The sequence below is a fragment of the Cyanistes caeruleus genome, chromosome 18 (assembly GCF_971803275.1).
Source record: "Cyanistes caeruleus chromosome 18, bCyaCae1.hap1.1, whole genome shotgun sequence".
In the NCBI taxonomy this organism is placed as follows: domain Eukaryota; kingdom Metazoa; phylum Chordata; class Aves; order Passeriformes; family Paridae; genus Cyanistes; species Cyanistes caeruleus.
The window spans coordinates 5,593,477-5,621,279 of record NC_141718.1 but is presented as its reverse complement, the minus strand read 5'-3'; the positions used below and the strand labels follow the sequence as shown (position 1 = coordinate 5,621,279).

At 44.6% G+C, this 27,803-nt stretch overlaps 1 long non-coding RNA gene across 2 annotated transcripts in view; it reads left to right on the top strand.

Moving 5' to 3' along the window:
* The window catches only part of LOC111936490 (uncharacterized), an 83,223-nt gene extending 68,598 nt beyond the window's left edge, over positions 1-14,625 (top strand). Inside the window, exons 3-9 of one of the 2 annotated variants that reach the window (XR_015277649.1) lie at positions 401-509; positions 8,724-8,773; positions 9,348-9,455; positions 12,039-12,168; positions 12,807-12,871; positions 13,278-13,539; positions 13,627-14,625. This is a non-coding gene — a long non-coding RNA (uncharacterized LOC111936490). Of the gene's footprint in view, positions 1-400; positions 2,413-8,723; positions 8,774-9,347; positions 9,456-12,038; positions 12,169-12,806; positions 12,872-13,277; positions 13,540-13,626 lie in introns of those variants that run through there. The other variant, XR_015277648.1, reaches the window with a different exon arrangement.
* Positions 14,626-27,803: the final 13,178 nt, after the last annotated feature.

Below are 27,803 nucleotides of genomic sequence, written 5' to 3'. Positions count from 1 at the left end.
TGGGTTTAATTAGTGAAATGGCATAGCACTTTCTTGGTGCTTTTCAAGAGTCTTCATGCTCTTCTATCACTGGGAACAAACAGCTGATTGAATGCAAATGACAGTGATTGCCTTCCCACATTCCTGACAGGGAAGGAAATTTCCCTTTGTGCTCTTTTGGATAAAGCAAAGGGAGTGATTTCTGGCCAGGCTGGACCAGGGAGTTTTGCAATCCCGATTGCAGGTGAGGGTCTCCCTAACATGCAAAGGACGAAAAAATCCACTTCTCCTGCAGTTCCAGATTCCTGTGAGTTGTTTAGTTCCAGTTTTTAATCTGTAGTGCTTTTTGGATAAGAAAGCAAATCAGTCTCCACTGTGAGGGCCCTTATCTCTTAATTAATTTTGCCTTGTCTCATCCTAGGAGAAGACATTTCTCATGCCAAGGCATGGGAAGCTGATGCAGAATTGCAGTACCACGAGCAGCAGGAGCCCCTGAGGATAAACACCATGTGGCTGCTCAGAAAGGAGAGGTAATAAGTCCCAGAGAGGGGTCACCAACTGGCAAAACACCTAACAAAGTCCCTAAACATCTATTTTAGCTGATACAAGGACTGCTGCTTTGGAAGTTGTTTTATATTCTATTCATTCCTCTGAGGGCTGAGCAAATATGGACTGAAAAAATGACTAACTGAAGGGAAGGCTTTTTTCATCCTGATCTGCCTGGGCTCTGGTTTTGACTGGCTTTAGAGACTAAGGGATATGATAGTTGCTACTTGTAGATGCATTTGATCTCTCATTGCCAAGAGGACATGCTGCCATTCCGATAAGGAAAAGTAACGCTGAGTTGTTTCTCCATTGACAGAGCACAAATCTGTTTCTGCAAGCAGTTTGCCAGATTGTGATATCAATCAGTACAGCCTCTCCTAATCCCCAGTCAAGGGCCATTTCAGTGCTCTCGGTGCCTGCTAGTCCAGTCTGGGGTGAGGGGGAGTTCCTGTGCTGAAGAGTTGTTACCAGGCATCACGAGATGGCTCTTTCACAGCTGGCTGAAGAAACCTTACCCACCTGCAGGATGTTTTGTAGGGCATTAAGGCATCCTTTGACTGAAAAGTATTGAGGAATGGACTATTAACTATTATTCATTATAGCACATGCAAAGCTTGTGGGCCAAGTTTAATTAAATTCAATAACAGCATATGCAATAAAAATGAGCAGTTAGCAGCAGTGAAGGATTCTGATCTGAGTCTGGGAAGATTCCTTCATCTGTATTGGCATAGTGGGAAATAAAAAGATGGAAACTTCAGCTTTGACAGAGACTGTGAAATTCCAACTCTGACATATATATAGAGGAAACTTCTACATTTTCTGTACTGCAAGTGGGTAAATTCAGTTTACCTGCATTTGTCCTTGATTATACACTGCTTTCTCCTCTGGCTACAGACCTCAGCATAAATGGCCAGCCTCCTAAGTCACCTCCAGAGTGTGACAAAATGCTCAGTGTCACACAGAGAGCACACCCACTAAATATAAGAGGTTGCAGCACAGCTCTAAGGAATACTCAGGATATTTGCTGATCCAATACTGCAGCTGCTCCACCCTACAGACCACAGGGAGAGTGATAAATGGAACTGAGGGGATGAGGAGCTGAGGGAGAAGGTGCTCATTCAGTACTGCAGATCCTGTTGTTTCATTATCTCTGGGGATACCAGGACAAGGGTGAAGGAGGAGATCCATTGTGAAAAGGCTCAATATTTTCTTGTGCACTGAGTCAGGGAAAAATCTCTGTGGTGCAGAACCAGCATTGACTGACCAGAAACGTGTGGCAGCCCTTTGGGTTGAAGGCCTCAAGAAATGGGACTCGCCAAACATTTTTAGGTCTGACTGAAAAAGATATTTAGCCTGAAAAAGATATTTTGTTACAGTTGACATAAAAAACCCCCAACACAACCAAAAAACCCCACACAAGAAGAGAAATTATTCCCATCACTACAGAAAGTTAAACTCTGCACATCCCACAACTCAAGCCCAAAACCCAGGTGCAAGGTTTGATATTAGGCTTCCCCTACATGCTCAGCTGTCAGGCAGTACCATATTCAAAAAGGAAAATACAGCAGGTTGGCTGTGCTGCTCAGAGCCTGGTCCTTGCACAAAGGCTGGTGTGAGCTCAGTGGTTCCTGCAGAGGGGTGAGTGAGGCTCTGCAGCAGCACAGGTGATCCCTGTCCTGCACCTTGCACCAGCTGCCACAAACTCAGTGCAAACCTGAGCTACTCAGACCTGTCTGTGACACAGGGTCAGAGCTCCATAGACCAAAACAGCTTTTTTTTGGTGTCCTGCCTCATTGGAAACTGACCAAGAGAAACAGTTCCTCTGGCAAAATCCTGGCTCCTTGAAAGAAAAGCACATTATGAAACTGCCTGCTTTGAAGAAACAAGGTAACTCTCAGTTCTGAGCTTCTTGGAAATTAACACGACCATTTTTTCTTCAGAAAAACAATTTTCTTACGGTTTCATACTTGCACTTGGTATGAATGTGTATATAGTACACAATGTACAAAAAGGTCGTCCAATTTCTATGACAGATTTATTTTTTTTCCTTGATTGAAACATCTTTCAGTGATCTGAAAATTAATCTCAAGTATTTTAATTTACAGCAAAAAAAAAAAATAATCACAGAACAAAAGATGAATATGTGACAGTTCCGTGGAAAGCAGAAAAACTGATAACAGCTTAGCACTGCTCATGTACCTGTAGGTTCATATGATATCTTCATATGAAAATACTCAAGCAAAACTGATGTTGTTGTGTGCTTATCCCTAAAGACAAATCTGTGGATATGGGTGCATTGGCTACTTTGAATTTCAGACCAACTGGATAAAGGTGTAACAAGAATTTTCCTGGAAATCCTAGGAATTTCAGTCTGTTGGGGGCAGATTCTTGTGCTTCATGTTCACCCCCTTTTTTTTTTTGCCTGTGTCTGGGCTTGGGGAGTGAAGCAGAGCTACTTTAAGGATGCCACTGAAAACTGGGGGGGAAGAAGTGCTTGAGGGCTAGTAGTGGGTGTGTGGAAGGAGGGGGGAATTTTAAACAGGATTTAATGGAGCTGGGAGCTGGGTTATTTAAAACTGGTGCAAAGATCCTTTGTATTGACAATTCACTATATGAGCCATAAACTCTTCACTCTGTGCCTATAAAAGATGAAAGGACCAATTACTTATTGAGGCATTAAACACCCAGGGGACAAAGATGCCTGTCTGGCAATAGTAAACATATTGACTGAAACCTATTTGAATTTCAAATTGCCAAATGTCCTGATTTTTTAAAAGCTTCCTATGATAACCAAGGTCTGGAAAGTCAATTGAAACTTAATTCTCCTGGATATCTCATGGGGGGAAAGTACATGAATCTGGACAGATTCAATTATTTAATTTTAATGAAAAAATAGATAGCTGCTTTATCATTTCCTTATAGAGCCATAGATGGGAACTCAGCTCCTTTTTCTAAGATGTTATCCTAGGATAAATGACAACTGTGGTCTGGCAAACACAGCTTGCCAAGAGGTTTATGTCCAAGGGTTTTCTGCTTCCTCTTGTCCTTGTGTCTTTTTTCCCTCCACCTGGGACCAGGACTCTCTGATACTCCAAAGGAGCATTTCCTTCCTGCCCAGGGACAGTGCAGGTGGAATTTATAAAGCATTGTTGGAGGATGCTGAACATCCCCATGCTGCACAAGGACAGGTTTACTGTCTCACCTGTTGGAAAGACTCCCACAAAGCAAATCAGCCACAGGTCAGTGCTGTTGCTACCAGCATCCTGCTGGTGAGATACCCTGTGGCTGCCACAGGACAGAGTCAGCCCTGACAGAAAATGTGGATAAACAGCCACTGACCATTTTCTGGAATCCCCCTGCCCTCAGATGCCTTTGGGACTGGCCATGATCATCAGCTTGATCGACTTGCCATCAGCTGCTTGCCAGGAGGCAGCTGGGCAGAGCTCATCGAATTAAAAGTTACAACTAACTCTCCCTGCCTTGCACTGCTCTCACCACATTCATTAGTAGAACAGCTCATTGTATTTAATTGCCATTACTCTGAATACCAGTGGAGTTAATTACTTGCTCTGTATGGGCAGCACAGCCTGAAACGTTGACTCCACATAAACCCATTAAAACAATTAGTGCAGTGTAATTGTGGGTATTTACTGTTGGATTCATTTTTCTCTTGTTTTTACTCTAATGTCATATACAGAGCAAAGGTCCACAGCAACAGCAGGGCTGTTATCAAAAACTCAGAGGAGTTTATCCTCTTTACATGCTCTGCACACATGGAGGGAGCATCTGTAATCATAACAGCTGCTGTGTGTGTAGTGCTGGGCAGGAGAGACACCACGGCACCCCTGTCCTTGACCTTGGCATAATCAGGCTTTTATCAGATCCAGCCAACAAGAGCACACTCAGTACTTCTGTCTGAGCAAAACTGGTGTTCCTTGTTGCTTTTGTTCCAGCAGAACCTCGTTACAGGAGGATCAGCAGCCAGTGAAAGAGATTCCATCTCCCCGCCTTTGTTTCGGGTGGTTTCTGTTGGGATTCCCATCATGCAGTCATTTTTATGTATTCCATTTTCTCTCTGTCTTGGTGTACAATCATAAATGAAGGCAAGCATTTATCACCACAGCAGCTTTAAATAACAAATGCTTGATGAATTTACTCTCAGCTGGCCGGAAGCAATACTGTGATTGCAGCATTTTATAATCATCAGGACTTGTTTCTCTAAGCTGAATTAATTTGCATGAGCAATGTGTTATTAGCAAAGTTCCTGGTAACTGGTGTGTACAAGCAGACTGTGGGAGAGGACTCTTTTCTGTCTGTGCTTTCCTTGGGCAAACTTCACCTTGTGAGGTGTTTTAGATGGATGGGTGGAGAGTTCTACCCAAAGGCAAGGGTTTGAAAAGAGTGCAAGGATTCTGACTCCATGTGGGACAGATCCTGCAGAGCCAGGCGCTGTGTCTGGCCATACAGGACATTCCCATATTTCTATCACACTTATCTCCAGCCAGGGTCTTGCAGGACAGTAGATCCAGCACTAGGGTTTGTAAAGCCAAGTTAAAAATACAGAGAGAAACTCTTTCTCCTTGCAAAAACTCAACCCATTGCCAAAGAGTGTTCAAAAATGTAAAAGGTTTCATTTTTGATGAGTGAATTTTGTATCAGACTGGTATCACCTGTCTTTCTTCATGCAGCCAGAATAAACCAGCTGATGCTCGATATTATATCTGGGGATAAACTGGCTGGAGTAAACTCCCTGTTTACACTTCTCTGGACCAAGTATTTACAGTCAGGTGGGCTGGTAGTTTATGGATCTGGAAGGATGCTCTAGATATTTGCTTCAGTATCTGATATATGGACAGCATTTGTTCTGACTCCCTCAGATATCTTATTTTTAAGATGGTGGAAGGTTTTGCCATCGTGTCTGGGGGTGGATTTTTGTGCCCTCAGCAGAAGCTTCAGTTGTTCTCTGTGAAGGTTCTTAAATGCTCCTCACAATTATTTTAAGTGGAGGGCACTGTTTACACTTCCCAGCCTCAATGAGGTTTCTGCAGCTCATTGTGGTATTTATTGCTGTATTAATTGCTCATGCACAAAAGCTTGTGGTGGTGTGCAAAATGCTAATGATGGATCCTAATGACTGTGCACCTCCCTCTCCTTCTCTGGTCCCTGCTTTATTGATGTATTCATTAAATTGTCTGAGCAGCAAGGCTGGATGCACATACCAAAATATTTCCTTTTCATCGGAGAAAAACACAGACCCTGAGAGAAATTGGTGGTTGGGAGATGCCAGACAGTTCTCTCTGAAGGATGAATAAAGGCACGCTGAATAATCATGTAAGAACTGACAGTCAGAGTGAGAGGCTGTGCCTCACAGAGAGAGGGAGGTGGTGGTAGGATGTAAAAAAGCAATTTTTGCATTTTTGAGAATCTTGTCTGAAGATGGGTCATGATCTTGTAGGGTTGCTGGGAGATAATCAGACAGACATGGAGCGTGCTGTGTTCCAGGGAAGATGCACATGGGAAAATCTGGTGGGTTAAATGTTACTGTGTAATTGTAAAGGACTGTGACACACATGGAATTGAGTTTATGATCTTGGAGTGCATCCCTTAGGAGAGTCCCCTCTTTGCTTCAGGATGGAGATACTGGGCAATAGCAGCTTTTATTAGAATTTCCAAGAAATTCTTCCTTGATTATGTTGAGAGGAAGGTGATGAGGAGAGCCTGTGGGCAGCCTTGGGTGCATCCTTGTCATTTGGTAGATTTTTCCATCAAGAGGCATTTCAGAGCTCCTTACAGCAGAAGTATCATAACCTCCACATGCCAAAGGAGCAATCAAGGCACAAAGGTGTTCAGGAGATGAGAAAAAGGCTAGGTATCCCAAGACTTCAGTGTTTTGACAATTACCTTCAGTATATATTTAAATTGTGTCTTGTAATGATGGAATAATAATTCCATCTTTCCTCCTTCCAGGAAAGAACAGGGGAGAAGGCAGTGATGTCATCTTTGTCAGTGTCATAAACCACACACTTATAGAACAACATTTATAACATTATAAAATAACAGTATTTGTTCAATTCCTAATCTGAGTTTATGCAAGAGCTCTGTAGAAATAATTGATTAGGTTTCAATTTATACTCAGAATGGTTACTGACATGGTAGCAAAATGTATTCATTGATATCTAATTTGGTGTGGCTAATTTCCTCAATGTCAGCTAAATGCCTGGGTGTTTCTTATCACATTAAGGTATTATCTGAATCTTGTTGCACATTTGTTCAGTGCTTCTGTAGCCATGACTTAATTACATGGCAACTGAGTTTATACCCTGGTATGGAAGGATTGCTCCTCAGATGGTTTCCTCAGATAAACAATAGATAATTGCCATGCTCCTACTTCCATTAATGTAAATTATAAGATTATTTTAATGATCTTGGGCCCAGCCTTGGGAAGACACACATCACTCCTCCAGTCATGCTGAGCTCCCACAGTGCCCACTGAAGTGGGCAGGTTTTCTCCCAGCTCTACAGAAATTAGGACTTTTGCATAGGAAAATACTGTCCCTCGGTGTGAGGGAATGTCAGAGACAAAACAATATTTAAAATTTTGCTCCTTGTGGTGAAAGTTCCCTACCTCCAACCCTCAGAGGCCATGCAGCACAATCCTGCACTGTGTGACCTTCTTGGAGCAAGTGGGAGTCAATATCTATTAACTTCCCCTTGTTCTGTAAGTCAATACCTTGTCTTTAAAGCAGTTGTTTCCCTCTCCCTGCTGCACATCAGAGAAAAAAGGGAATTTTCTCATCTCCATCCCTCGATGGTTTTTCCCATTAATGCAGCCAAGTGAGTGGTGGTTTCCAAAAACCCCCAGAAAAGAGGGAAGAGAAGCATGAAGGGGTTATGGAGGGTCACCTCTGGGTGAACAAATCTGGTTTTCTGGTGGGGTGGGCAGGTGTGCAGAAAGCTTGTGTCAGGATTCAGCTCCAGGTGTGTGGTACAGCCTTGTGAGCAGAGTGAGGGCAATGCTCATGGAGCCAGAAATGCTAGGGAAAAGCCATGAGTGATCCTTCAAGATACCTAAATAACGTTTTGTGACTCAGGTGAAACGCTCTCATTAGGCCCTCTGGAGGAGAATTTGACATTTTCTGTGACACTTGCAATATTAAAAGAAAATGCTGCTGGTTTCTGCATTGTCTCCTGAAAGGCACAGGGGCTGACAGAAATGTAATTAAATTACCTGCAGCATTCATCTGTTGTCACAGCAGCCCTCACAATGAATAGAACAATAATTTCATCTGTAGCTTAGCTTAATGCAGTTTTGCCTACACCAGCCAGAAAACAGTTTCCTATTCCACGTGGGACAGAGTTCAAGGGTTTCCATTTCAGTTCCAATGCCTTAGAGTGGGGTAAAATCACAGATGGAGCCTTTGCTACACTCCTCCAACATCAGAGAGCACCCACAAGCTGTGGGTGATCTCATGTGATTCAGGAGGTCAGATTGGATGATTATATTTTCTTCTAACCTTAAAAATCTCAGAATCACTGCATCAATTTATATGCACGTAACAGAAGCTCAGTGAATGTTCTTCCCATCTTGATTAAGTCCCCCAAGAAGCTCTGGCTGTGCTCTAAACACATGCCCTTAATTTCCCTGGAGGTGTGTTTCACACACAGGTTGGATATATGGAGCACAGTGAGGACACAGCAGTTTTGGCACTGATGTAGGGCACAGCAGACTGGGTAGAATTAATCTTTTTTCTTTCTTTTTTTATTTTTTTTTTTAAAACTTGCCAAGGAGTGTGCTTTAAACTGAGACATTATTGATGGACCCAGGTGGCTCCAGGCACCTCCTGACTCTCCTTTGCTAAATGTGGGATGAGCTCCCTGGCTCAGATCAGTGCCCTGTGGGGAAGTGATCCCTGTCACTGTGCTGGAGGGTGAGGGGACAGCAAACTGTCACAGTCCAAAGGCTAAAGGATTGAATTATCCTGAACACCTGGATAATGTCTAATACCTAAAGGCAGATCATCCATTAAGTCCAAGAAAAGGTACCAGGCTACTCCTAATTTCCATGACTTACCCTTCTTTGGATATGAAGGAGTTTGTCCTTGATTTATCACTGTAAGAAATTTCAGAAAACTTTGCTTTACTTACTGATATTCAATTTTAATTTTTTTTCCTGCTATTTATCTACTTCTTTCTTCCAGGAATGACTGCCATTTACCACCTTTCTCAATTAAACAGTCCCACAATTCAGGTATGTAGCAATATGTTCAAGATCACAATTAAAAACAAGCCAAGAGTAGAAGAATATGGTAAATAAGACTCACAGCATCTGCAACAAACACGTGGCTCCACCCAATACACCTGGGAAATATCTCCTTCTCTTTGCTTCTATCCATTCCATTCCTGTTTGGGGAGGTTGAAGGAGCCAGGGTTCATCCTGCAATGACTTGTTTTTATCTCACATATTCAGGAATGTACAAGTTGAAGAGTTTTAAATACCGTGTGAGAAAAGGGTAACTTGTGCATGGCCAAGATAAGCTGATGTGTGAGCTGGGGCTTGCCTGAGCCTGGTGTATGGAATATTCCTCCTTCAGGCAAGCTCTGCTCAGAGCAGGGGAGTTTCTCCCTCTCAAGCAATTGTGCATAATGACCCTACCAGGCTGAACAGTGCTAAAAGGGGTTGTTGCAAATTGCTTCTGTGTTGTCATTTTACTTTTCCCTGTATGTGTAGACCTAATAACACAGCCACATGCACAGCACCCCGCCCCTGATGCTCTCAAATGCTTTACCCAGCTGCATAAATAGCATTTATTCCTGTTTTACAGATGAGGTAAGAGGGATGGCAGTAGCAGGAGAGCTGAGTGCCACTCAGCAAGAGTGAGATGTGCCTTTGCCATGCTGGATCATGCCAAGCAGTACTGCCTGAGGTTTTGGTAAGTATCAAATAAATATCAGAGGCAGGTTTTGCTGAGCAGCCATCATTCAGTGCCTGCAGTGCAGGGCTGTGAAACCCAGCCTCTGGTACTTGGCCACCAAGCCCTGGAGTCAAAGGATTTGTCCTGAGTCGCAACACAGGGTTGGAAATACTGAAAAAGTACCAAGGAGTTCAGCCATCATGGCCCACCTCACCTACGGGCAGCTGATTTTCCTGTGATTCACATCTTCTTCTGGAAAGGCTGCAGTTTATCCTATGGAGAATATTACAGCTTGAAATCAATTAAATTAGATCCAAGTCACCCACCCTGTGAGGCACCAGCAGCAGGTTTGTCCCACAGCTCTCAGTGGCTTTGGTCCCCCCGGGCTAATGCTCTGCTGCCCCAGGGAATGTGGGGAAAGGATGGGAGCAGATCCCACATCTCCTCCCCAGCCCCAGGAATCCCAGGAATGATTGGTTTATAATCCCTTAGGGAGCACTGGAAATGCTCCATGTTTTGAGGTTCAACAAGGGATGCTGCAGCTGAAAATCAAGAGCTGAGAAAGGATTGAATTCCACCAGTGTTTCTGATCTGACACAAAAACGAGGTCGGTTGTGAAGGAGTAAATTAAAGACACAGTTTTAATGATCCAGCAGTAAATATGCTGAAGGTCATGGGACATCACAAGTTAATAAACTCAACAGGATAATTTAATTCAGCACAAAGAACCCATCTGTGTGCACTGAATAGAAGGTAAGAGTTTGACATGATGAGATGGAAAAGCTTTGTTATCCTCTTGTCTTGCCAGGATTTGCTTCAATTACGCCAAAGAATGTTACTTCATTCTTGCCCTAATAACACTGTAGAGGAAATTAAATTACTCATATATAACAAAAGTGAACTGATTTTGACATCTCTTCTAGGCAAACCTCCTGCTGTATTAGCTCCTAAGCGCATTCTCCCTCACTTAAGGTCTCATGCATATTTATGATTATCACTCATAGTAAATATAAGCACTTTGCGAGAACGCAAATTAACTGCAGGATGTAATGGAGGTTGCCAAGGGTGTTTTTTATTGTTGACTGTGACATGAAGTCTACAATATGGATACAATAATGGATGGATCTTGAGGCATGGAGAAATAATCCCATCACAGAGTGCTCTGACATCAGAAACCACAACAGCAAAACCAGTGCCATTCCAACCTCAGTCTGCTTCCACTGTGCTTTTATTTAATTTCATTTTAAAAGGAGCTCTGCTTTAGCTTGAAATTTTTACTTTATATTTTTATAACTCATCGATTAGTGAAAATAATTAAAGGTTGTAGAGCTAAGAAGGAATTAATTTCATTTTTAAGGCTGACAGACCTTAGCCTTTGGTTTCAGCTGGATTAATAATGGTGGGTTGTCTCTGTTGCAATGGCTCTTTCGTAGAGTTTGATTGCTTTTTCATTACATTAGCTAGCTAGCTTTTGGAAAGATTTTATACAGTAAATTTAGCCTCCAGAAATAAACCTCACAACCTTAAAACTAAGGTTGAAGGCTGCAAGGCAGAGACCATTGCATCAATGATTGGCTCTTGCAGGCTTTCATTAGGAGGAAGCCTGTACATCCTGAAAAATACAGCATTTAAAACAATGGAGCCTTATTTTAAAAAAGCATTATTGCTCCCAGCCCATTCCAAATGCAGCTCTCAACCTTTGTTCTCTCAGTAAAGCAGCCTCTTTCAGAGCTTTAACTGGGCTCCATCCCCCAGCCCAGCAGCATCACCCTGTCTGGATCCTGCCCATGCAAGGACTCTGCCAGGAGTGGGCTCATTCTGGAGGTGGACCCAGGTGGATTTCATCTCCCATAATCTGATATCCTGAGAGTGAGAGCCTTTGTTGAGGTGCACATTCCTGCAGTTTTTTCCATAACTTCTATCTCGAGCCTCAGGTTCTTCCCATGAAGTGGGGGTGGAGTTTTAAGGGGCATTACTGGGATTTTTGTTTTAAACTCAGGGAAAGAACAAAGACTTTGTGCAGAGCAGGAAAGAGGCCAGTGGGAGCAATTCTGCCCGCTTTCCCCCAAGGATGGCTGTCTGAGGGAGCCAGAGACAAGCCCTCTTTGGGCCATGATGGATGTCCCCATGCCCAGGAATACACTGCTGCTGTCAGGGTGTCACCCTTGCAGAGGAACAGATCAGAGCAGGCAGCACAAACATTGCTGGCACGGAGGGAGGGCACAAACAGAGCTGAAAATGGCAGCATCTGCTCCATCCATGAGAAAAACAGGGGAAAAATGCTGACAGATGGCCTGGATGAAGAGTAACCCCTCCTTGCTGTGGTTGAGCATCCCAGGCTCCTGTGCTGAGCACATCACCAGGTCAGCGCTCCTGTGCCGAGCAATTCCGCGTGGAGCGAGGCAGAGCCCGCGCTTGGGTCCCCCCACTGCACCCAGAGCACTGCTCATTCCAGGAGCAAACCCTCCTGATGCTGCCTCCAAACAAGGATTCCAACTGCCAGGAGTTATATTAGACAGTTACAAAAATAAATGAAATATAGGAACTAATAGAGAGTGGAATTTCTTCTTAATTTGCCCATCATCACTTTTGTTTCTGAAGCAAAATGAGGCTGGCACGGAGATGATGGGAAACACAACGTTGAAATGGCACTTACAGCATCCCAGAGGACCATTCAAAGCAACAAAAAAACCTGGTGATGTCCTTAAAGACTGCAGATGGTTTCTTCAAGGTGAATAATTTTATTGTTTATTGCCTGCTCTGTGTACGGCAAGGAATGACATTTAAGAAAATGCTCAAAGATGCTTTTTTCAAGGCACAAAGCAAACATTTAGGAGCCAAATTATCCATACCAGTGACTGTGTCATCTCCAGAGCTTGGAGCTTGGTTTAGAGGCACATAATAGATGTGGGACAGTGAACTTTTAGAAAGCATGGAATACAGGTCAGATTTGTGTTCCTGCAAAAATATAAAGATCTTGGAACTGCAATGCTTTTACATAGCATGTGAAAATACACCCCATGAGGGGAAAAAAAGTGCTGTTCTGAAAGCAGGTGATATTAGGAAGCTTTTGTTATATGACTTTTTCATTTTTTTTAGAATTAAATACCATTCACAAGCTCTCTTTTTCCAAGATATTTCAAAGCTTTCAGATCTAACCAAAAAAGAGATTATATAGTTCAGTCATATTTGGAAAGTGTCATTAAACCCCTTGTAAGCTTGTGCTCAAAATTTCATCAGTAGTGAAGATTTTAATACATTTCTATTTGACCAAAAATTCCACTTCACTTTCAGGGTTGGATTGTTTGGGGTTTTTTTTCATTTTTCCTCTTCATATTCATATTCTCCCTTCAATTCCTCTCCCAGCAGATATCTGTCACTTCTCTGGGGGATATTAACACCAAATCAAAATTCAAGTGTGACCTTTTCCACAGGTAAAAAATTTATTGTTCATTAGTGCAAACTGGTTTGAGACTACACCTTTCTGGTGCTCAGTCCAAAGCTTTCTGCTGCCATGGCTCTGACCATTTGCTCTGATTCCATCAGATTTCAAGCCTGTAAAGCAAGAACATGTTTTGTGAGGGAAAAAAACCCCACACTCTCTGAAGGCAGAAGAAAGAAAATATCTGTTTATAACCCTTTTGTTAGGCTTTGGGGTTTTTTTTCTTTCTTTTTATTTTTATTTTTTTTCTTGTGGAAGGATGGTGAAAAGGTCACAGCAGAATTACAGGAGAAAGGTGTCCATAGATCAGCTGTGCAAGCTGCTTTCAAAGCAACTTTTCGGGACAAAAAGATAAAGCATAATCAAAGCAACAACTTTCCTTTTCTTTTACCTGAAAGGCCATGTAAAATTTCAGCCTTTAGAAGGATTGAAGGAGAGGCAGCCCCTGGACCAGGCAGAGCATCACTCATCAGCCTGTGACTCCTCACCTATGGGGAAAGAGAGATGCACTTGGGAGAGTGAGTATGTTCTTTGTTACATTTGGAGATTGGTTTTTTTTTAAATTTAGACCTGGCTTTTTGTTTTTCCAGCACAAGAACAGAGCTTCTCTGGCAGCTGAAAGCCTGGGGCAAATAAATATCCATGTGCTCAGAGAAATCTGTGAGTTGTTAAATGAAGAGGCAGCAGCAGGAAGGCAGAGAAGAGGTGGGATTTGGGGTGTTGCTTTCATTTTTATTCTCTGTGCAGGCCTGGAGTCATTGGCAGCTGGGAATGAGTCAAGAAGAAGCCAGCCCTGTACAGCTTGCTGGTGAAAATTAGTTGGAGAAACACTGTTAAATCCAATAAGCAGACACATGAAACCTAAACAAGAAGCATCTCACCACAAGAGTTATGTGCAAATTAAAAGACAGTGAAGAGAGGGAACTTGAGGCTCCAAGTCAAGAGGCACAGTCAGGAATGGCTGGATTTCCTGGAGCAGCCAGAGCCAGGATCACTGGGCTCCTGCTGTGAGGACAGGCTTGGAACTTCCTTCAGACCAATATTGTCCTGCCCTGGCACTCAGCAGAGCACAGCATGTACAACCAAACCTGCCAGGACACATCTGATTATGTGGCTGGCTTTGTTCCTTTAGTGTAAATTTCTTTAGCAGTGAGAAAGAAAGGAGCTGGGAACAGTAGTTAGAAATATTAAAATGTCCAAGAGAAAACTCCTTTCCCATAACAAGAAGCTGTTCCAACTAGGACGTGTGGGATAATTAAGGATAAGATTTTGGGTTGCGAGTGTGCAGTGATTTAACAGGCTGCAGAAAAAGTAGCCATGGAAGACAGTGAAATCCCATTGGATTATTGTGGAACCTTCTCCTGTCTCTCTCCTGGATTTGGGCTCCCACATCACAGGGGAGGGAAGGCAGCAGCTTTTCTTCAAGGATATCTTTCAGATTTAGGTGCTGGAACTCAGCAGAGCTGCTGAGCCAGAGTTCCCTTCACCTGAGCACGGGCAGTGTGGAAAAGCACACATTGCCTTTTACCTTCTTTAAACCATTAAAGCCATTTTTCTAATTGATTACAACTGTTGTAATGTGGTAGTTTTAACACAGTGAATAAAGATTACATATGATTAGATAAGCAGTTTAAAAGCTCAGAGAGCTGAATAGTAGCATTTATTAATTGTGCTCACTCATTTATCTTTGTGCTTTACTTATGATACAGTCCCTGAAACCTTAATAAAACTGAATCACAAAGAAAAGCTCATTACTTGGAAAAAAAATGTACATCCCACTTTTAATGAGTTCAGTTTCTGTGGCCCTGCACAGAGGGCTCTTGCTGTCACCTGGGTGTGGGGCAAAGACCTGAGTGCAGGGCAGCACTGTCCCCTCCAGTGGATCACCTCAGAGAGAATCACAGGCACAAATGGATAGTTTGAACTGGTAATTTCAATCATTAAAACTGATAATTTATTTTTTTTTTTTAAACAGTTTCTAGTCTCAAAACTAAAAACCACCAGTCTAAGCAGAAGCATGGTGGTCTGCCTTCAAATTCAAGGCTTAATCTTCATGTCCTTCCTCTGTTTGAAGGAAAGGATGAAGGTTTCTCATGGTCTGCTCCCCTGCTCCCCTGGCTGATAAGAGATCACACTGAACAGTAGAGAAGGCTTTAGCCTTGTGTATATATATTTTTAAAGAAGAGGCAAATTAAAAGTAATGACTCAAGCATTTTGTGTTTGTTCTTTCTCCTGACCATAATAAATCTTTACACAAAACTGCTGGAAGTATTAAATCACTCCAGAGCAACTTGTCCTTGTTCCTCACTGCGGAGACAATAGGATTTTAATAAACAATACCTTTGATTAGGTTCAGCAGGAAAGCCAAGGATAACTAGGTATTTGTATCTGTCAAGGATTCAGCAAGAATCCTTGTAATTCACCTTGACTGCAAAAGCTATTGCAGTCACGTGCAAGACTTGATAATAGGTGTTGGGGAGAAGGGGATTCTCAAATACAGGGATGCACCATGTACAGCACTGCCACCCCCTTTGGAAAAAGAAAAAAAAGTCTCTCTTAAATGCAATGTTTGTGCCTGGGTAGAGAATATGATGATAATAAATGCTTATTGTGATAAATGCAGTCATGTTCTTCAAAGAAGCAGCAACTCACACAAAAAAAAAACGTAAAAAAAAGCCAAGGAAAATGAGGCTGAACTGGCTTGATGAACAGCAATGATATACAGCCACCAATACAGATTTGTAAAATGCACTTTGACTTAAAGTTGCTTAATATTCTTGTGATATCTGTAATGGGTTCCAAGGCAGACTTTACACTGCTTTAAACATGTTGTTATTTATGTTCCAGCCACAGTGAAAAGGGATGGAATATGTGGCCAGTACTAAAAATGAAAGAAATTCCCAAAATGAAAGTGGGCAAAGAAAACTGAGAGCTTTTGTTTCAGAATAATGACTGTCCCAATGGGATAATTAATTTTCCTTAGAGCAGCTTGTTATTTTTCAAAGATATTATACTTATGCAGATTTAACTGTAGAAACATCATACTATTGTAATTTCTCCAGTGTGATGCAGCCCTAATTACTCACTGCTCAGAGCATGAAAAGGAAATGAAAGATGAACAGCAAGTTAATTTTTATTTTAAAAACAAAGAAGATAAGTTTTAAAAGAGGAAAAACAGACCACTATGTATCAGGCTGGGAGCATGGGTACATTTCATGGATAGAGGAGCTGCAGTAATTCTGGATTTTCCCAGGAGGACATTGCCAGAGGTGAGCCACAGCCTGGAAGGAGCTCGAGGTTATTTACATCAGTGACAGCAGGATGAAAGCAGCACACCCTGAAGAACACCCCACCAAGGGCAGGAGCTGGAGCTCTCTGCTTCTGTCACCTGTTTCTTTGGATTTACCCTTAATCTGGCTGCACACATTAGTTTTGACAAATCTTCCCCAAAACTAAGGATGCCCTGGTGCCTCTGGGGGTGTTTGGCTTAGGGCTGCTGGATCAAACATGCTCCCAGGGCACATCACTCAGACAGCAGCCCCACTGCACAGGCTGCTCTGGCTCTGCTGTGCTTCTGCTTTGTGTCTGGGGCTTATGCTCATACAGTCATTTTTCCCAGGCTAAGAAAGACATTTTCTGCCTCATTTTCCCTTGCCTTTCCAAGGCCTTACGCAGCACAGTGTTGAGCACTGTTGGTCCCCGCAGACATTCAAAGCTCCTGATCCCTCTGAGGGCTGGGCTCAGTGCAAACAAACCCTGCAGAGCTTCACACAGCTGGAGAACAGAAGATCCTGACGTAGCAGCAAGGAGCAGAGATCTGAAGATGTGCCTCCCCCAAGGACCAAACCAACATGAGCTGCAAACACCTCCTGGTTTCTGAATTCTGAGTTTGGGGGGATTGACTTCTTGATTGACAAACTTCTATGTCCACCTTATTTTTTTTCTTTTGTAAACAAACTCCCTTTCTGTAGATGACCCTTTGTTATTGCACAGTGAAGCCCAGAGCTGCCAGGGAGCCGTCTCAGAGCCGTGCAGAGCCCGCAGTGCAGCTGGCACACCAGATGCTCCAGTGGCTGTCCTGGTCACTTGGATGCTTGTGAGTCAAGAATAGCCCCAGCACACGTCAGCAAGCTCACAGGGGAGAAAAGACTGAGCTGCCCTGCCCTGCCAGCTGATCTGAATGAAGCCTCAGATAAATTTAAATAAATAAATAAGCAAACACTTTGAAAAAGGAGACAGAGTACACAGGTTGCCCGTGGGCAAGGATGATGCTACAGAGCGATGACACAGGGGCTTGTTGGCACAAATAAAAGCTGTGTCTTTGCCCTTCCTTCCCACCTCTCAAATCAGTTTGGACATCTCCTGTCCAGCTACAGGGTTACTTAGCACAGCTCCTGTGGTGCTTGGCTGGCCCTGTTAGGTGACAGGCAATTTCTCCCTGGCTCCTGCACAGACAGCAGGACCTGCTCCTGCAGCATCCACTGCTGCCAGCACCCCCTCACCACAGCCCCTGCCCATCCCACACTGAGCCAAGCTGTGCCAGGACACCTCCATGGGGAGGGGAAAAAACCCAGCAAAAACAAAACAGCAACAAGCAAAGTGATCCTTTCCTCCAAACTGTTTGGGGGAGCCTGCTCAGACACAGTGCAGTGCCAAGTGCTCACACTGACAGCACCTGCACCAAGTGCAGGGCAGGAAATGGAGCACAGCCACAGCAAGGGCAGAAATTAAACATAAATTGAAAGCCACAATTCGATTCTCACCTAACAACGGCTGTAACAAAGGCAGGAAGAGGAATTCCTTGACTCAGTTGTCATGACAATACTCTTGAAAAATATCTGCCACAGGACCAACCCTCACTGCCTGTGTGTGACTGCTCCTCTCCCCTGTTAATGCAGCACTTTCTTCCAGATCAGCTCCAGGATGGAGCAATTACACTCATCTGCTGCATGTGGAGGCAGCAGATACCAACGGTGCAGTTTATAATGCAGCTGCTATAATTAGTTTGTGAAATGAGCACTGCATGGGGAACTCCTCAAGCCATATCATTATGGAGAGAATGGGATAATTGCAATGTGGCTGCATTGTATTTCTTTTTTATTCACATTTTTCATTGCTAATAATCTTGTTAAATAGTGACAAGTACAAATGTTCACAGCAGAAAAATTAAATGCAGATGCTGCTGCCATGCTAAAAACAAAAAAAAAACCCCAAATAAACAACAAAACCCCAATGTGCTATATATTTCTATTTTTTCTGTTATCTCTGCTTCTATGCTGGTCTTTGGACTTACACTCCTAGAATAAAACTACATTTTTATTACTAAATAGCATTTCCTTGGAAAATAATCTTTGATTAGAATAAGATGATAGTTTTGATCTTACTCTTAATACATTTAATATTATTCTATATTCTACATTATACATTATATTTATATTTTACATTATATTTATTATATTTTATTATATTTTATTATATTTTACTATATTATTATATACATCATATCTCTATATAAATATAACCTAAGTATTGTTATATATAAATACTACACAATTTTATTTCTACTTTATATATATATATATGTATATAAATTTTATATATATAACCAAGGGAAAGAGGAAAAAAATAATAAAGAAACTGGGTGTCTCTGCTATTCTGTGTAAACTTAATTTTAAGAGAAATTTAAGAGCTAGCTAGGCAGCAAAGGGAAAAAACCACACACTATCATCCATGAGCTAATATACTTCCCCTCACCGACTTTTTAGCAAATATGTTACTAATATCTCTTCCAAACTACTGATAAAATTCACTGGTGGGTGATTTATTACTGGAATACTCCTTTCTGAGAAATAATAGAAGGAGGGAAGGAGAGGGAAAAAGTGAAAGGGTGCTGTGGGGTGATAGAGAGCTTGTCCCAGAAAGAACAGGAATGAGGAGCCTCCAAGAGCAGAGCATGGCCCAAAGTGTGTAGAAGGCACATTTTCTCCCTGGATCAGAGTTTCAAGGCAAAATGCAGCAGAAAACCTCGCTCAGTTCAGTTCTGCAAGCAAAAGTGAAGTTAATCAGAGCAAAGTAGCAGCTTTATCATACAGAACCCCCATGATGCTCCAAACAGTCCATTATCCTTCCCAAGAGATGGATAATTTTCCCCTTCACTGCTCCTGTGAGCTGCTTTGCACCCACCCAGGGTCCCCTTCCCCTCTGTCACCTACCCAAGCAAACCAACAAATGGCTTTGGATCAGAGGGAATTCCACTGGAACCCCACAGCCCTTCTTCCCTCAGCTCCTCTGTGCAAGCAGGGACTCACTGCTCTGATCCTCAACACTGGGGCACACAGGGCTTCTGCCCCCCTCTTCCTCCTCTTCCTCCTCCTCTGCTCACACAGCCACCTCAGCCACAACATAGCAAGAGAGGAGAAATATCAACCACTCCAGATTCCCACCAAAGTGTGGGAAGAAGTGAAGGTTCTGGACCTGGGCAAACCAGTGTCTGCATTTCCCCTGCTTACCCTCCCTTCCTCTGTAAAGGATGGAACAACCACTATTATTATTGTTATTATAGTTATTATAGTTATTCTTGTTATCATTATTATTATTATCATCATCATTATCATCATCATCATCATCATTATCATTAACTATAATAACTGCTGGGCAAGGCATTTGTGAATAGATGCAAACATATGGGCTACATGGAAAACTTCTGAATGAAGCAGATGAATTTCTGTCTGCTCTGGACTAGACTGAAGTAACCTTTGGACAAAGCAAATTATATATGCAAGCAACAGGACTCCACAGTTTTTCTATCTCAAAATCCACAGAGCCACTTAATTCCTGCTTAAGCCAGACCCATTTCCTGATGGTTTTCAGCAGTGTGCTTTGGAGATAAGACCAGGTAGCACCTCAGATGATCCCAAAACACCCCATGCAATAAGCTGAAAGTTCAAAACAAAAATCAAACTGAAACTTAAACAAAAAAAAAAAAAAAAAAAAAACTAAAAATAATACTCTTACCCTTATCTCAGATGAGTTGAAACAAGCTAGAGGAGAAATGATATCATGCAGTAGCAGTGTCAGGCTCTGTGAGGATGTTCTCATGGTTTGGCAATACTCCCAGGGTTTCTTTCCTTGCTACAAATGAGTTGGCAAGAGCAGTAATTGAGAGCAAAGCCTTTGCTTCAAATCTAACCAGGACAGGGTTAATGTGGCAATTCTTTCCAAAGATACAGGAAAAAACATCCACCAGGCTACAACAGAGGATGAATTTTGCTCCAAGAAATCTCTGGTTTTACTAAGCACAAATGACAGGACTTTGGGTACTGACCTGCTGCTCCTCAAGATCTCCATTGCACCCTCTGTTCCAGCTGGGATGGGGTGCTCAGAGAGGGCTGCAGCTCCTGGGCACTCACTGGAAACTCAGGCAGAAGGCTCTCAGGGTTGCATTAAATGGTTTTTGTTGCAGCCCCAGCAGAGCTCTGCTCAGGGCAGCTCCTGGCCCAAATCCCTGCCCAGGGACCACTGGAAGGGGCAGCAGGGCAAGAACTGGCCTGGCCAGGCACAAGCTGCTGCTGCAGCTCCAGCAAGACACAATTGGCAGCCACATGGGCTGGAAAAGAGCCCGAGGGATCAGGTGGGATCAGGTGGGACAGCTGGCACGTGCCATCACACCAGCCTTAGCCAGGCCCTGTCCAGGGTCACCAGCATGAGCTGCTCCAGGGCAGCACCTTTGATCCTGAAAGGATACAGCTCATCAAATGAGCCTCTTGATATCCTCCAGTCCTTGCTGCTGACCTGAGGTGATCCAAGGCCACCTCTGCCAGCTCAGGGAATTCATCATCAGAGTGGTGCAAAGTGACCTACCAGTGCTGGTTGGGGAAAGCAGATTCCTGCAAGGCTGCAATTTGCTGGCCATCAAATAAGTGTAGATGGCTTGGCAGATCCAAAATTACAGTGCAAGTAGGAGTACAGGGGAAATTATTATTGTCAGGATTTTATGGAGAAAATAACCATGTAGAATGTATTTTAAAGTGGTAGTTTAGACAGGAGCATGATAGCATCGTAAACCATAAGAGGAAAACTTGAGGCATTTAAAAACATCAGAGGAAAAACGAGAGTGAATTACTACTGCCTCTTCTTTCCTAGTTATTTGCTGTCTTAAATGATATGTGTGTGCCTGAGTGTGCATTTGTAAATATATTTCCATTTTTTCTCCTCAGATAGATTTTACAAATGGAAGAGCTCACAGTGTTGCTGTATTAAGGAGTAAAAATAAAAATCTGTGTGTGTTTACAAGCACCAGCCAGAGAGAACAGGTAAGTAACTGCAACCCTCCATAAGATGAAGGATGCCATCAGACCATCTGACTGCAGCCACCAGAGCCAGCAAATTCCCTTTGGAAACCTCCCATCCCTCCTCTCAGAGCCCTGCCAGAGCAGGCACACTCCCCTGTAAGTAGGTTTGATTTATTATGGGACTTTCTCCGAGCTCCTTCGTGCATCAGCGCTGCTTCTGCAGTGAGGGGCAGGTCCCAGGTTAGAGCTAAGGGTGTGCAGGGAGGTCAGGATACACCAAAATGCTTCTGATGCTTCTGTGGAACAACTCAGACCCTCAAGTATTTATGCAGTCAGAGCCTGAAGTTCACTTTAAATTGCACAGCAAGGAGCTCCTATAAAGTGGGGCAGGCAGGCCAGGGCTGTGAGACAAACATTTCAGTGTGTGCTCCCCAGAGCCAGCGTGGGTGACACTCCACATGTCCTCCATTTATCAGAAATGAATGTCACAAACAAATGTCCTTCAGAGAGGAGCTGAGTGTCGGAGTTTCCTGAGCCCCCTAGCCAGACTCGCACTGTGCTAAGGATTTCTAGAGGGAAGCTGAAGGTCTGACTGCGTGGAGAAAGGCAGTGGGATGGGAAACACCTCATCTTCCCAAGGTGGGAGGCTGGAAGCTGGCAGAACAGCTTATTTTGGGAGCTGTTTGTTAGCTGAGCTCTCAGCTCTGCCTACTGGCATATCGCTGAAAGATTGTGTCTGATGAAAGAAGACAGGGATGAAAAGCTAAAACATATTTAAGTAACTTTCTAGGAAGGATTTTCTCTCTTTTTCAAAAATACAGTCAGGATCCGCTCTGTTTTGAGACTCTACTTCAACATTTTCACTGCAAATCACCAGCCAAGTGGGAAGCTGATGAATGAAGTGTCTGGTTGACACAGAGGCACAAAGTGATGCCACCCTTCAGGGAACTCCCACAGCTTTCCAAGTTATCTTTCCCAGATTTCAACTTTGTAACTTTTGGAAGTTCTGAATTACAAAATACTGCCTCCCAGTGCAGGATAGGAGGAGAAGGCAGAGCTGGGCATCTCCCAAGGCTGTGAGATCAGTCCCTCGTGGAAGAGTTGGCTGTGCAGAACTCTCTGCTTGCATCCCATGTCCCAGCAGGCTGTGGCTGAGTGAGTGGCTGTGCCAGGGTGTGGACAGCCAAAACGTCAGAGGGTGAAGTTGGAAAGGCTGCAAAGCCCCCAGATCCAGCTCACCATCCTCCTCCTCTGCCTCCTGGAAAATGCACTGCTCATGGGCTCTATCAAGCACTGAGCAGCTTCCATCATCCAGTCCCTTTCAGACTCACAAGCAAACCCCACTGACACTCTGTGGGCTGGCTGTGGCATGTGTCACATGTCAATAAATACAGCACAGCTCACAGCAGACACAGCCTGAGAACAGGCATCAGAGAATAATGGTTTCTCCCCGGTGAACAGTTTCACAGGTGGTGTAAACCAGCCTGGATGCTGGACCCTGGACAGTGCAGGTCTCTGTAATTTAAAGCTCTGTCCCAGACTATTTAGAAAGTGTGACTCCCTTCAAGAGACTCCCAGGGTATCTTCATGTCACAGCACTCCCTTCCTAGGAAATCGTCAGCCGGGAGTGTGAGTTACTTCAACGGCTACATCACTTCAGACAAAACCTCACCATCTGCTCTACCCTCTAATTACAAATGCAGAAAACATAATTCACAATCAAATCACATATAAAAGGCAAGAAAATGAGCAATTAAAATGCACATTCTGCCAGGCAAATCAACCTTCCCTTCCCAGCCACGCTGCACCCACTGCTGCTCTGGCCTGTCTCAGGCAGGGTCAGGATTAGTCCTGGATCACTGAAGACCCTGGTCCTGCTGCTCTGTCTGATAGCAGCCTTCCAGCCTTGATCCTCTCATCTACCAGAGACTCTCTCCAGCTCCAGCCTGCTGCTCTCCTTACCAGTGACTTGCCAGCCCTCAGGATCCTAACTATTTCCAAGGCAGCAATTTACCTTTCCAACATACAGACACGTCTTTGTTATTTCCCGCTCCCCCCCTCTCTTCTGGAGTGCTCCTGGCTCACAGGTTGACACAAACTTGAGGGTTTAGGGCGAATAAGCAGGGATGGATGGTGCTGTGTTTGCCATCAAACACCCCAGGCTGAATTCATCTCATCAGTGTGGCTGCACTTACTGAAGTTATCATCCCCTCCGGAACGTGCGCGCTGGAATGCGCATTAACATTCCAGCACCATTTATACTCTATAAGTAATTCAGGCCTACAGGGGCAATTTCTTGCATGTTCAAAATTCAAAGTCTCCTCTTACATCACCTGGTTCAGAAGGACTGAAATGCATCTCTGAGGCTGGAGAGAAAGAGGGTCCTTGGAGAGGGATGTTCCACCAGGGAGAAGGACTTGACCACTGTGCCTTACCCCCACAGAACTGATGGAGACTGCATGACAGACAGCTCTGTCCATCAGTCTGTCCATCACTGATTTTTGGGCCCTTAGGAGCAGCCCCAATGCCCATCAGGTCCATCCCAGTGGATGACAGTCAGTGCTCTGCAGCAGTGCAGAGCAGGGGGAACAAAAGCTCTCTCTATTAATGTCACTCAAGCTACTCAAAGCTCTGCATCTGACGTGTCTGCTGGGCCCTTTCTTGTGGCACATCCTCCCACTCCTGCCTGGGTGGAGAAAAACCCCTTTGTGAGACAGCTCTGCAGTCTGATCCTCCCTTCCATCCCTGCTCAAAGAGTGTACAAGGCTCCTGGGGGTTTTTTTGGCAATGCTGAGGTTTCCATGTTGGGCCTCAAGGAAGGTCCCTGCTGCAGAGCTGCTGTGTGCCAGAGCCATGGAATGGGAAAGGGATGTGCTTAGCAACATAGAAATGCTGGAAATGGGAGAGTTCACCATGTGCTGTGCCACTCTGCCAATCAGCTCATGAGCAAAACTCCAGCAATAAGAGATCTGATGTGACCCAGGCTGAGGGAGATTCCTGCCTTGATCAGCTTGCTAAATAATGTCTAAAAATTTCATTAATTTAAAAGCCTGCTCCAGTAACCTTCCTCGCCTTCTACCATCAGGGCTTGTCCATGAGATGCTCACTGCCACAGAGATCACCAGGCTCTGATATTCCTCTGGAAATATTTCAGAGCTTCACAATAGCTTTACAGTACCTTGCAGTGAAGTGGCAGGTGAGATTCTGGACAAATCAATACATTAACAGAGCCAAGTGCTGGATCACTGATCTGAACTGGAAGAATGAACAGTAAATCCAAAGAATATAAAAACACCATTGGTTCTGTAAAACAACATGATCTGCAATTTGTTCAGCAAGCAATTCTGTTCCCAGGTTTGCAAGCCTGTGCTGTGAGCTCAGCAGGATGAGAGCAGGGGGCATCTCTCCTCCTGCACCAGATGCTGTGCCTGAGGAGGGGCTGCAGCCCGGATTGCTGCTGCAGGGAGTCAGAACTGCAGCTCTTGTGCAAGGCTGAGCACAGACAGCCTGAGCTGAGCCCAGGGCCCAGGCAGCCCCTGGTTCCCAACGCTGTGTTCACCTTCCCTGGCCTGAATCCACTCCTGATGGGGCCATGACAAGCCTTCAACCAAAAGCCAAGGGTCACCCGATGGGACCAGTGGCCAGGAGCTGCTTGAGCCATTAGATTGCCATGAAGGGACAAGGGCCCTGCTGTAAAACCTGTGCACGGCTCTAAAACCTGGCACACCCAGCTCTGTGTGTGGGACATGGGGCCAAGGGGACTCAGCAGCCTCAGATTCAGCACCAGCAGAGCCCTGTGACCCCCTCACCTCCTTCTGCTTTACAGCTACAGTCAAATCAGGATTGCAGGGGTCCCACACTGAATCAAGACAACCAAAGAGCTTCTAGAAGGGGAGAGGATTTTGTCCTTCCCAACTCCTTAGCAGCAGTGCTGAGTCAATACCCATCACCTATAACCTTCTCTTTTTGAAATATCTGGAGATTTTAAAAGCCAAACAGAAGACATGCAACAAGTTATAAATTCAAAGGAGATTTTTTTTTTTAGGTGCCAAACTGCAGCTGAACTGTAGTTATGGTTATTATACCTGAACATAAAGCTATAACATGGATCAACATATTTTATCCCAGTCATTCACTGAACACTGAGTCTGTGCTGCTTAGCTATTGCCTATCTACAGCCCTGAAAGATTTACCATAGCTTCAGATTAATCTGGAACTTTATTATGTAGTTATTTTAATCTCACTTTATTTCATCACTGCTTGGAGTCCTATTATCAAAGTAAGATCCTGTTAAGATACAGCAATGATGAATGGTGTTAGAACCAGCTAAAACAGAAACAGAACCCATATCTGTTTTTCTATATGCAGTAAAAAAATATCGAGAGAGCCTTTATGATGCATTATAGAGGGATAAAGGGGTTCCTATATAACCATCAGCTCTGGGAACAGAGCCTCTCCAGCAGGTTTCCTGCATGATTGCACCAGGTCCTTTGTCTTGCCATAAGGTTTTTGGAGGTGGAATTGCTGTGTAGGTTGAAGGGAGCCCTGGGAACAAGCCTGGTGCTTGGGGCTGCAGCCTTTGCCCTTTTGGGGTGCTGCTCACACATTCTCTGGTGGGCGCTTTGCAGCCCAGTTCCTCAGTAAGGAATTCAGGGAAGTGTTAAAGACAGTCAAGCGCTCTAAAGCACAAACTTACATTTCATCTGCCAAGATATTTAAAGCATATAAATATCTAAATGCTATCCTGAATCAGAGTATTTTTCTAAACTGGGTGGGAGGGTTTTTAGGACAGGGCTAACAGCAGCAGGATGAAAGGCCATAGGAGGCTGCTTTGTGGAGCAGCAGGGGAAGGCTGTTCCCCAGCAGAGCAGTGCCAGCCGGCACAGCGCTCACTGCCGGGCTCGGACACTCGGGGCAGGGCTGCAGCCGAGCTCAGGGCAATGCTGGGAGGAAGGATCGGCACTGTCCGCTCTAAAAAGCCATCTCCTGCCCCACCTCACCGCACCTGCTGGGACACGCTGAGCCAGCCCCAGCCAGGGCTCCGAGGGGCGGCTCAGGTCACCGCAGCCACCTCCCCGCAGTTCCCTCACTGCACCCCAGCCGGGATTTCCATCATCATCCTCAGCCCTGCAAAGCCGCCCTCCGTCCCCAGGGCACTGCGGGCTCAGGGCCACCCCAGGTGCCCCGTTTGGCGGCGGGGTTTGCTCTGCTGTGCGGGCACAGAGCCGCAGGGGATGCCCAGCCCCGCGTTCCCCGCAGCATCTCGGCAGCTCCAGGTGAGCTCCGAGCGAGCCGCGGGGCGCTGCGGGCACCGCCGCCGGTCTGCACCGTCCTCTAGTGGCCACCGGCCCCGCTGGGCTGGCCACGGGCACGGGGAGCGGGCACAGCCCCTCCCGGTGCCCTCCCCGCCGCTGCCATCCGGCTGGGACGGGGCTGCCAGGACTGTCACCCCGGCAGGGACACTGCGCTGTGCCTCCCATGGACAGCAGGGCTTGTCCCGCCTGCGAGCCGCAGCTCTTGGCCACCAAACCTCTGCCTCCAGCAGCACTGCAGGCGGCACCTGCCACCTCCGGCCGAGGGGATAAAATGGAAATCCTCACACTCCGGGTGCGAGGAAAGTGATGCAGGAAAAGGGATGTGATGATTCATCCGCTTTCTATCGCGGAGCCCAACACTCCTTCCCCAAGAGCAGCCCAAGAATCTACCTTGCCACCCAGCTAAATACTTGATAAAAGTTGAACACGAGCACCTGTGATTGATGCTGCTCCTCACACACCGCTCCAGCCGCTCTCTGGATAACGTGTGGCGTTATTCAGGCATCAATTATCTGCAGCACAAGCACAGCTCCATTAGCAGGCCTGCAGCCTGCTCCTTTTGATAAGGTTCACTCTGTGCATTTATCAACAAAATGGGGATAACCAGCAGGACATGGAGTCTGCAGCTTTTAACTCTGTTAGGACAGAGAAGACGTTCACATCTCTGTATGCACCATCAACAAGAGCATCCTGTATGCTGGGGTTTATTTCTCTGGAAGAGGAAGGCAGCTTCACTCTGCTTTTATCTCTTTTGGCTCTGTTCACATGCTCCAGAACTCTCTTTTTAGAGGTGCAAGTATGGCCCAGGGACAGGACAGAGAAACTGCAGAAAAGCAATTCTTTTCAGTACCAGGTAAACTTTATTCATAAACTACACAAAGATAGATTCTTGGTTTATTAATAGTAGTAAATCTCCAAGTCCAATAGGCTTCAGTTAATGAATATTGATTATGATAGTGCTGGAAAAGGCTAGTTGCAGTTCAACTGATATCCTGTAGCTCTTTTTTTGCCTGAGCAGGGCTGTAAATTAACTAAGAGCTTGTTTTTCAAAATTAGGTAAACACAGAGGTTACAATTGCACTGTAGCTCTCACTATCTCAGGGACATGAAACCACCTTAATGCCAACAGCAGCACTCATTTACAGATGTAAATTTGCACTTCCCTCATGGATATCTGGATATCTTAAAAGTAAGACTCTAAGCTGATTAACACAAACATTGTGGTCACCTCGATCTTTGACTCCCCAGATAAATCACACCACGCTCTTGATGAGCAGCTCTATTTTGCAGCCAGGCTGGGATGACTTTAATGGAAGCT